This window comes from Abramis brama (genome assembly GCF_963993115.1).
Source record: "Abramis brama genome assembly, chromosome: 14".
Taxonomy (NCBI): Eukaryota; Metazoa; Chordata; class Actinopteri; order Cypriniformes; family Leuciscidae; genus Abramis; species Abramis brama.
This window is the reverse complement of record NC_139976.1, coordinates 35,700,228-35,710,000: the sequence shown is the minus strand read 5'-3', so window position 1 is coordinate 35,710,000 and position 9,773 is coordinate 35,700,228. Positions and strand designations below refer to the sequence as shown.

The following is a 9,773-nucleotide window of genomic DNA, read 5'->3' as shown; positions in this document are numbered from 1 at the left end:
CTGGATGCTGGATATGTTATCTTCTTGCCATGGCCTCGGTGCCTTTCTCTAAGCATGAATTAAACAAACTAGATGCTTTCACTCAACTACCTTAATTTCTACTTTATTTCCAGGGGTTGTGCTTGGGTTGCATGTTGATAATGGGTAGGGAACTGTCATATTTCTGAAAAAAAATGAAATGTTTTCCTGTTCATAGTTAAAAGTAAAAATGACCAAATTAATTGGCAATCAAAATATTATTGCATTTGTACACCTCTCTTTTTAAACAAAAGTGCAGTAGTTCTTCAATGTAAATTTTAATACTCATGAGTGAGGCCCCTTCCCATTCTTTTCCATTACAGTCTGGCAAACAAATGTTGGGTACTATTGGCCTTTGTCAAACCAAAAATTCACTTTTCCACTCCTGCTCACCTACATCATAACTGAACTCAACAAAAGGTGTATCAAATATTTTAAACAGCGACATTAAACAGACAACATGTTGTAATTCATTCAACATGTGATTCTCGCATCAATGTATAACTTTAAAGAGTTAAAGTGTCGCGAGAGTGGTCTTTGAGCAGCGCGTTTTCCCAACGTGGTTTGGATGATGCTCATGTGGACGCTGTGTCGAATCAAGGCCAAAAAAGTCGACGATATAACAAAAATAGTGAGAAATATGCACTTTTAATAGTTTGTGAAGTCCTCCTCAGTGTTTGCTTGGCCCGGATGGCTGTGTATTGTATTGATTGATGGTAATTGGTGGTGATTTCTGTCGAGACGCATCTCTGTGTGGGGAAATCCCAACAACACAATTCTCTAGAAGCGTAAGTGATGAACTATCATCAATACCAGCGTAATGTTAAGATTATTTTGTGTATAATTTGATGTGAACTAGTGTTTTTGATTTGTGGTAATTTTGTCTTATTAAGAGGGGAGAAGAGTGCTCTGTGTAGGCCCTCAGTGTGTTTCTGGGGCGAGTGTGAAACATCAGAGTGAGTGTTGTTCACTTTAATTGATTTCCAAGAAGTGTTTATCAGTCTTGTGTTCCAAATATTGAGGAAGAGTGATGTATTGTTTATTTTACTGTCTGCAGGGGAAAATCAAGTGTGTCATTCACTGTGAAAACGTTTACAGGTTATAGAGTGGTGATGAAAAGTAAGTTTGAATATCATTCATTTCATTTTTGAAGTTGTACAAGTGTTTATTTGCTGATTTAAGACTAAGTGTTAAATTGTTTAATCATTTTTGAAAGGTATTGCAAATACTCAAAAATGTAACTTCTAATTTCATTGCCATGTATTTTGCATGTAACATAAGTAGCCTTTTCTTGGTCCTCTGTGCTGACAAATGTTATAATTATTTGTGCATTTGTTTTCTAGAATGAAAGGCTGCTACTGTTGTCTATGTTAGCTAGCCTAGTTTTTGTAATTGATACATTTAATGTTGTGACTGAGAACAAGAGAGATAGAGAGACTCATTTTGATGTGAGAAGCAAACTTTATTGATTTCAATCACTTTACACAAACCTTTCTACGCTAAGTTCCCGAAATTTTGCTTAATTAACGCTGCGCTGTTTCAAGTGCAGTCTGGAATAAAATACCCCTTTATATACTTTTCATTCTGTGTCCGGTGTTGTCACTATCTCACATACCGGGCTACAAATAGTATATTATCTACAAGCACAGTTAAAAAGTACACATTTAATACAATCAAGCACACTTATTTTCACAAGGGGTTCTTATCAAAAGAAGTTCAAATGTGTGACTGTGTGTCTTGATGTCTGAATCCACAGGGAGGAGTGAACACAGGTCTCCGTTATGGAGGGATTTACATCAAGAGTCTGGTACCTGGCGGAGTGGCCGAACAAGATGGCCGAATCCAGACAGGTACATGTGCATGTTACTGTTCTTACTGCCATTACAGAGACTGAGGAAAGTGACATGGATCTGCACTGAGATTTAGTTTAGTAAATGGATGCAAGAATGCGTCGGTTTGGTTGAGTCACTTGAATGATGATTGTGTGTGTGTGTGTGTGTGTGTGTGTGTGTGTGTGTGTGTGTGTGTGTGTGTGTGTGTGTGTGTGTGTGTGTGTGTGTGTGTCAGGAGACAGGCTGTTCCATAAGCTACTCACAGAGACAAAAGCGCACCTGTAGCGGTGATGTTACTTAGTTTGTTTCTTTATTAATCCATGCTTCGTGGTGTTTGCTAAAACTGTGTGTAAGTTGAAGAATCTTTTTTTTCTTTCTTTGACTGTGAAGATTGCTTCTGGGAAATGACTCTGCCGTTGGTTGAGAAGTAGGGTAAAGTGGTCAGTATTACTCTGTATTCTTTATTAGCATTAGCTACTGTGCTGCTAAGCCGTGCTATTCATGTAATGATTGCAATATTTGATGTTGTCTTTTATTTTTTTCTACCTGAACTTTTAGTTCTACGGTGTTAATAACCATCTGTAAAGGGAACCGGAGTCTCGCATCTAATCAATGGGCGGAATAGCTTCCTTCTAGGAATTTTCGACATGATCAAAACTTTCACACAATCGACTACATGCCTTCTGTCATCTGGTTGATATTTCAAACTTTTATTAGCAAGTAAAATGCATTTTAGAATCATTGTTAAAACGTCCACCTTCAGCTCGTGATTGACTTGTCGTTTTGCTGTGAAATCTTTATTGAAGTAAATGTAAGAATAACTTTAATATTGTCTTGTATATTGCAAGATGAACACTTAGGCTAGGCCTACTGGAATGAAGCAACTTTGGATTACTTGATTATACATACATACATATTTTTCTTATTTATTTATTTGTTTATTTATTTATTTAGTCTTGTTAAATGTCCCAAATATGATCATCAGGCTTTTGAGGAAGGTTTATTTGTTCAACTTTCAATCATCATTGCATTGCATTAAGTTTTTTAAACTACAAAGCTTTGATCATAAATCATTTAAATCAAGTATTTAAGCAATATTGAGCAAAAAGCTGAGAAAATCACGTTTTCGTCAAAGACAACGTCTGGATGATGATCAGAACACAGATGGAGTAGATCGAGTAACACAATGCTAAATCATAAAACAGATGTAGGCTACAATAACATTACGATGTCCAGCAATCGATTTAAATAGTACATTGATTGGGTTTAAGTGGTCATTCAATGAGGGCTATTACATGTTGATCCGACTTTAAGCGTGTATTTAAGTGGTCCAGTGGTAGAACTTTTGCCAAGCGTGTCAGAGGTTCTGAGTTCTAATCCGCACTCATATGGTTTTTTATTTTATTTATTTTTTATCAAAAACGATTATGTTTTTCAGTGGTTGTATATCATGCAGGAACACGTTTGTGTGCATTTTGTTTTGTAATTTCACCGGAACGAATAGAGTCTCTCCACAACGGATTGAAGCGCGCGTCCGAGTGAAGACTGTGCGCGAGCCACAAACTAAACACAGTATCCGCGCCACTGATCGCAGCGGCAACGAGCACTTTGATCAGTTGATTAAAAAAAAAAACACATTTCAGCGCTAGACTCTTATTTAATAAAAGAATGAAACGAATGCGCTAGTTAACTGGAGATATTTTGTTTATTTGTATTGGTACATTCGTGCCGCGAGATGTTTCAAAAGTGGTGGGGACAATATTATGGGATCAATTTCCCGCCTAAAGTATTGCAGCCACAGATAAAAAAATAAGCGTGAATCAAAAATTTTAAAACACATGTAAAAATATATTGCACAAACTGAAAAAAAATAATGCAAAATGATCAGAATAGCGATTAACGTTCCAGTTTCATGTAAATTAGGACGGGCTTAAGTGTCACCATTGGTCCACTAGTTCTAGATTGACAGCTCCTCCTCTAGCCAATCAATCGAAGAGGGGAGTTGACGTCACATGACTCATGGCTACTGATGCTTACTTATACAGGGGAAGACGACAGTTTCATTTAACTTTACAAAGACTTTCAAGCAGTAAAGCTATCTGAACTCTGGAAATAAATAATTCAATTCATCTTTTTTGAGTAACATGAGAATGTTAATGTGCACACTGGTAATTGGTGTTAAACAATATTACTTGGCTCATGATGTCAATATGCTAAGGCTGCTGTAAGTGAAACATCCCGCAGTTATGAAATGCTACAATTCTTTGCAAAAACTAAGTTAAAAACGGCCATTGTCAGAAGACTTTAGGACTTTGACCTGTCACCGCTAACGTTACGAATTACCTACCTATTTTATTAACCTCGCCAAATTTGACAAAAGGTTATTGAAAATTGTGTTACAGAGAAGATATACAGAAACCAGTTGGATTTAATATACAGTGATTTATTACATACTTATTGTGTTTATTTATATAGCTACAAAATTGCATAGTACTTTAGGATTAATGTTTTAAATATAGCTTCAAATTTGAATACAGCAACATCTCCATCAGGGATAGGTAATGTTGTTTCTGGAGTGCCGCTGTCCTGCAGAGTTTAGCGTCAACTCTGATTAAAAACCTCTGTAGTATTAATTATCCTAAAGACGATGATTAGCTGGTTCAGGTGTGTTTGATTAGGGTTGGAGGAGCTAAACTGCACCCAGGACCGACATTGCCCATCCTTGTTATTGATTAAATATGAAAGTAAAACGGCCAGTAGGTGGTGGCAAGTTACTGTTTTTATGAGCGAGTTATTCGTTCAAACTTCTCGTTCAAATTGGCAATTCTTTGTTGAAACACTGTAGCTTTACTGCTTGAAAGTCTTTGTAAAGTTAAATTAAACTGTCGTCTTCCCCTGTATAAGTAAGCATCAGTAGACATGAGTCGCATTGGTGTGACGTCAACTCCCCTCTGCGATTGATTGGCTAGAGGAGGAGCTGTCAATCTAGAACTAGTGGACCAATGGTGACGCTTAAGCCCGCCCTAATTTACATGAAACTGGAACTGCAACATTTGGGAAAGCAAGCGCAGAACATAGAAAGAAGAGCGAAGAGAAAAACAGCACAAGCGTACAAAAGAGTAAAATATGAGCAGAAAATGCAAGAGAGCACAAAGTACAGAGTAATAAAACCAATGAAAACATACTTTTTAAGAAAGCTTGACCATAAGTTTAAGTTTTGTGCAAAATAACTTTTAATGCGTTTAAAGTTTTTATTCATGCTTGTTATTTCTTGATTCACGCTTATTATATTTTGATCCGTGAACACGGTCTTTGCTATTCGGATTATTTTGCATTCTTTTTTTCAGTTTTTGCAATATATTTTTACATGCGTTTTTACATTTTTTATTCACGCTTATTATTTTTTGATCCGTGGCTGCAATACTTTAGGCGGGAAATTGATCCCATACAATATCGACCTTAGAAAATAGTGGTGGGGACATGTCCCACCCGCAAATTACGCCTATGTATGCATATGATTACATATGATATAGCTTGTTTCTGCTTTTCTTCGACTGTTTTGATCCTGAGATTCTGTTCTCTTTCAGAAGTTGTCATAGCGACCCCTACCGTATAACAGTGAAAACACGGAAAGCCGTCAATGGCGGGGAAAGAGTTAAAATCTTGGAATCATTGACAAACCTTGAAATGTCTTAAAGATTGTATTCCCTGAAACACACAGATGCCCTGTTCACCGCGCTTCAGGATTACACAAACACAGGTAAAGTGACGTCACCGCCACAAGGCTGGCTTAAATGTGTCTAATTCCATCCCCAGAGAACATTCAGGAGGTGAAACTTAAGAAGACCCTGAACGGTCTGGGCTTCAGCTTCTTCATCTCAGAGCTGGACACGTCCCTCGACTGTGGCTCCATCGTGCGGATCAGAACGCTGTTCCCAGGTCAGCCTGCAGAGGAAAGTGGCCAGATTCAGGAGGGAGACGTCATTCTGTCGATTAACGGGCAGCCGCTGAAGGGCTTGTCCTATCAGGTGACCAGAGCTTGTCTTTAACCATTACAGACATGATGGGAATATTAACGTAAACCATGTGAAGGGCCAGGATTTGTTGATAATAGTCCAATTATTCCTTCCTGGGCAATCAAAGTGATGTCAGCCAAGACCATATTTACTATTAAACTGATATTTGGCCTGTGAACTCTGACCCTACAGCAAGTGTTGCAGTGTTTGAGGATTTCTCCTTCAGAGGTGCAGCTGGTTCTCTGCCGTCCTGCTCAAGGTTTGGAGAGAACGCACAACACCCACTATACACTTCATCTGATCTTTTTTATTTCATTTTATATGTTTAGTGATAATTATATAGACACACACACACACACACACACACACACACACACACACACTCTCACTCTACAGGTCAAAAGTTTGGAATCAAATTTTAAATATTTAATCAATTTTAATGTTGTTTTTTTAAAGAAGTTTATAATAAAGAAGTTTTATAATCTTAATATAAAAGAACTTTAAATAACTTTTTCTATTGTAATAAATGTTAAAATGTCATTTATTCCTGTGATCAAAGATGAATTTTCAGCATCATTACTCCAGTCTTCAGTGTCACATGATCCAGGGTTCCCACGGGTCCTTGAAATCCTTGAAAGTTTGTGAATCTGAAGGAAAAAAAAGTCAAGGCCCTTGAAAGTTTTTGAAAATAAACACACATAGATACAGGTCATGGAAAGTGCTTGAATTTATTTTGTGCAAGAAGTTTTCTGGAAAGAAATCTGTATTATTCCGCTAATGTGTTATTTCGGCAACACTTGGTGGCCTATGCATACTAGCTTGCTTGATTTACGTTAGTTATGCACATTTACGCGTTACGTTAAGTGGAAAATAGGCTGGTTACACGAGACTAAGCTCTTTTCAAAAAAAATCCATGCAAAAGTTAATATTAGATCATTTTAAAATACAGTGTAGGATGTACTGAATATTCTTCAGTTTTATGCAAAACAGAAATACGACTAATAGAATATCAGATCTCTGTCATATGAAAAAGCATATTTGTGTTTGACACACAAAAACTGTAACAATGTGTCTTACAAGGTAACATGATGTAACCTTGCTCTCACTTGAAATGTGTCCCCACATTAAGTCCTTGAATCAGAAGGTATTGGACCTGGAAAGTCTTTGAATTTGAAGTTAACCAGGGTGTGGGAACCCTGTATATTATGATGATTTGATGCTCAAGAAACATTTCTGATTATTATCAATGTTGAAACAGTTTGAGGTAAGATGTATTTTCTTAAAAGAAACTCGTACTTTTATTCAGCAAGGACACATTACATTTGATCACTGAAGACTGGAGTAATGATGGAGACATTTTTTCAAATAGAGAACAGTTATTTCACAATATTACTGTTTTTACTGTGTTTTTGATCAAATAAATGCAGCATTGGAGAGCAGAAGAGACTTCTTTTTAAAAATATAAAACATCCTGATGATTCCAAACTTTTGAGCGGTAGTGTAGCCTATGCAATGTCATATTTATGTATTTTTAATAAAATATTCAAAGTGAAGTCAACATCACTGAGTTGTGTTTATAGTAACTTGGAATCATGTTTTATGTTGTTAAGGAACCTATATCTGAGAAAATAGGCCAACTGACCTGCAGCTGATCCATGAAAGATATGAAGGTCTTCTCCTGGGAAGGTCAAAGAGGAATCCTGGTGCATTATGGGAGAGGATGGATCCTTCAGAGGGGTTAGAAAGTTCTAAACAGAGTGGAGCTGGACTGATTTTCCTTTAAGGAAGTTAATGATACACACGAGTAGATGTAAAAGTAGAATTTCTCTATACAGCCAAATTGATTTCTGTGACTTTACTGAAATTCTTTGACAGGGAAAATCGGGTAACTAGTTCTTGCACTTTAATTTCCTTTGAATTTTTTTATGTTAAAATCGCAATGCAGACATTCTCACACACACACACACACACACACACACACACACACACACAAAGACACGCTACTATTGTAAAGAAAACATCCAAAATACACATTTAAAGCTAGGGTAGGTAATATTTTTCTAAAAAAAAAAACATTCCAAATTTGTTTAAACTGTCTTTATATACCAATACATAATTAAAATGTAAGTGCTCTGAAAAAGAGAATATAAAAATCGAGTGACTGTAGACCTTTTAATCTGCAATAAACACAGCTCATTATTTCCATTCACTCCCACCCCCTCCCTTCTGAGCTCCTTCCAAAGCCACGCCCCCAAAACACATGAACGCGCGACGCCAAACGCTCAGGCTCAGCTGGAAGACGCATTTATTACCTGAGACGAGTGGAGAGGACGGAGCGCAGTACATACAGTGACATCATGTCAGAATCACATGTAATAAAATACCTAACTTTATCACTATGAATATAAACAAATAAGATTTCTTTTAGTACTCACTATCAAGCTAGCATATCGATACTGGTAAAGTTTGATTCGGTAACGAGCTATATTTATAAGGCAAAACTAAAAACAGGTTGCATTGATACACGTTTTTCCATTACCATCAGTTGCACTGTGATGAAGGTGAATTTCGTGTGAGATTCATAACATATAACTTACGGTGTTTTGCATGTAAGAGTTTCCATGATGAAAACATTGTTGACTCTAATGAAGACTAACGTACACTCCGAGTCCGGAGACAAGTACCGCATCGTCGGTTCGAGGACAGGTCCGGGGTTGAGGGCGAAGCAGAGGAGGTCGTTCAAGAGTGCGGGCAGGGTCCGAGGAAGTAGTTTTTGCCTTGTTTGCCTTCGCTGACTGCATATGCAGGTGCTTTGAGCTGAATATTTCCGGGAACGGTGACATGTGATGAGTGCACGCAGGGCAGCGCGCGCAGTGGGGCTCGGGCACGAGACATGATAGAGACATCTGATTGGTTCTTTACATTCGCACCGAATGGCAGTGATTGGTCAGAGTTTTTACTGTCCTGCAGCTGCTACAGAGGTCTGATTTTTTTTTCATTCCTTTTTCTGAACACATAATGTATTGACTACTCTCAGGATGGAAGGACCATTTCACCCAGTAAAAAAAAAAAGTGTTTCTGAACAGGATTACCTACCCTACCTTTAAGTGTTAATCTTCTTAATTGCATCTGTAGATTTACATATCTCGGCCGTGAGTTTTTCAGAAAATCTCCACATCAGCGGCTTTATATACACCAAACTTGACTGTTTTGTTCATATCTGTATTCTGAAGTACTGAGGGGTTTGTTCATGTATATCATTCCCCTGGTTTATATAGTACTTTATTGCTAATAGCATGGTGGGAATGGGTTTTTTGGCTGTTTACAGTATTTTCTGATTTATGGAGTGATAAAAATAGATATCCCAAATCCCCTCTGTAAATCCATTCTTTATCCAATGTTCTCATGGTGTCTTGTCTGTTCATTTCACTTCTAGATCCCAAAGTCCAGCTCTACAGAGAAGCTCTTGTAGTTCTCCGAAGCGTTGCTCTGAAGTCCCTTCAATGTACTCTCCTTTAAGAGGTAAGATTGACAATCAACCCATAACATGAACATTGGTAAGTGTATTATGGATCATTACTAACTGATATGCATTGAATCTACTAAAAAAAAATTCATTTGCACTCTATTCTGATGGGTAGATTTAATTCCATGTTTTGAGTAAAGACTACCTTCATTTATCAGCCATGACACGCTAAAAGAAAATAGGTAAAGTCCACATAACATTTGTCAATGCATAAAAAAAATTACTTTTCGTAAATTGTTCGCCTTTCTTTAGTGTGTAGTGTTGCTGTTTGAGCATGAAAAAAGGTCTGAAAAGTCACAAAGTCTTTCCAGCGGGAGTTCTTCTCTAAATCAATGTCAGTGTTTCTGAACTCCTGAAACGCCTCCATTGTAGTCTTGAGTT

General features: G+C 37.3%; 1 long non-coding RNA gene across 1 annotated transcript; it reads left to right on the top strand.

Annotated features, from left to right (window-relative positions):
- The first annotated feature begins 550 nt into the window (after window positions 1–550).
- On the top strand, window positions 551–9,391 carry LOC311096730. The gene is made up of 8 exons (XR_014609074.1): window positions 551–806; window positions 912–974; window positions 1,076–1,137; window positions 1,775–1,868; window positions 5,667–5,878; window positions 6,059–6,125; window positions 7,477–7,603; window positions 9,303–9,391. It is a non-coding gene; the product is annotated as an uncharacterized lncRNA (long non-coding RNA).
- Window positions 9,392–9,773: the final 382 nt, after the last annotated feature.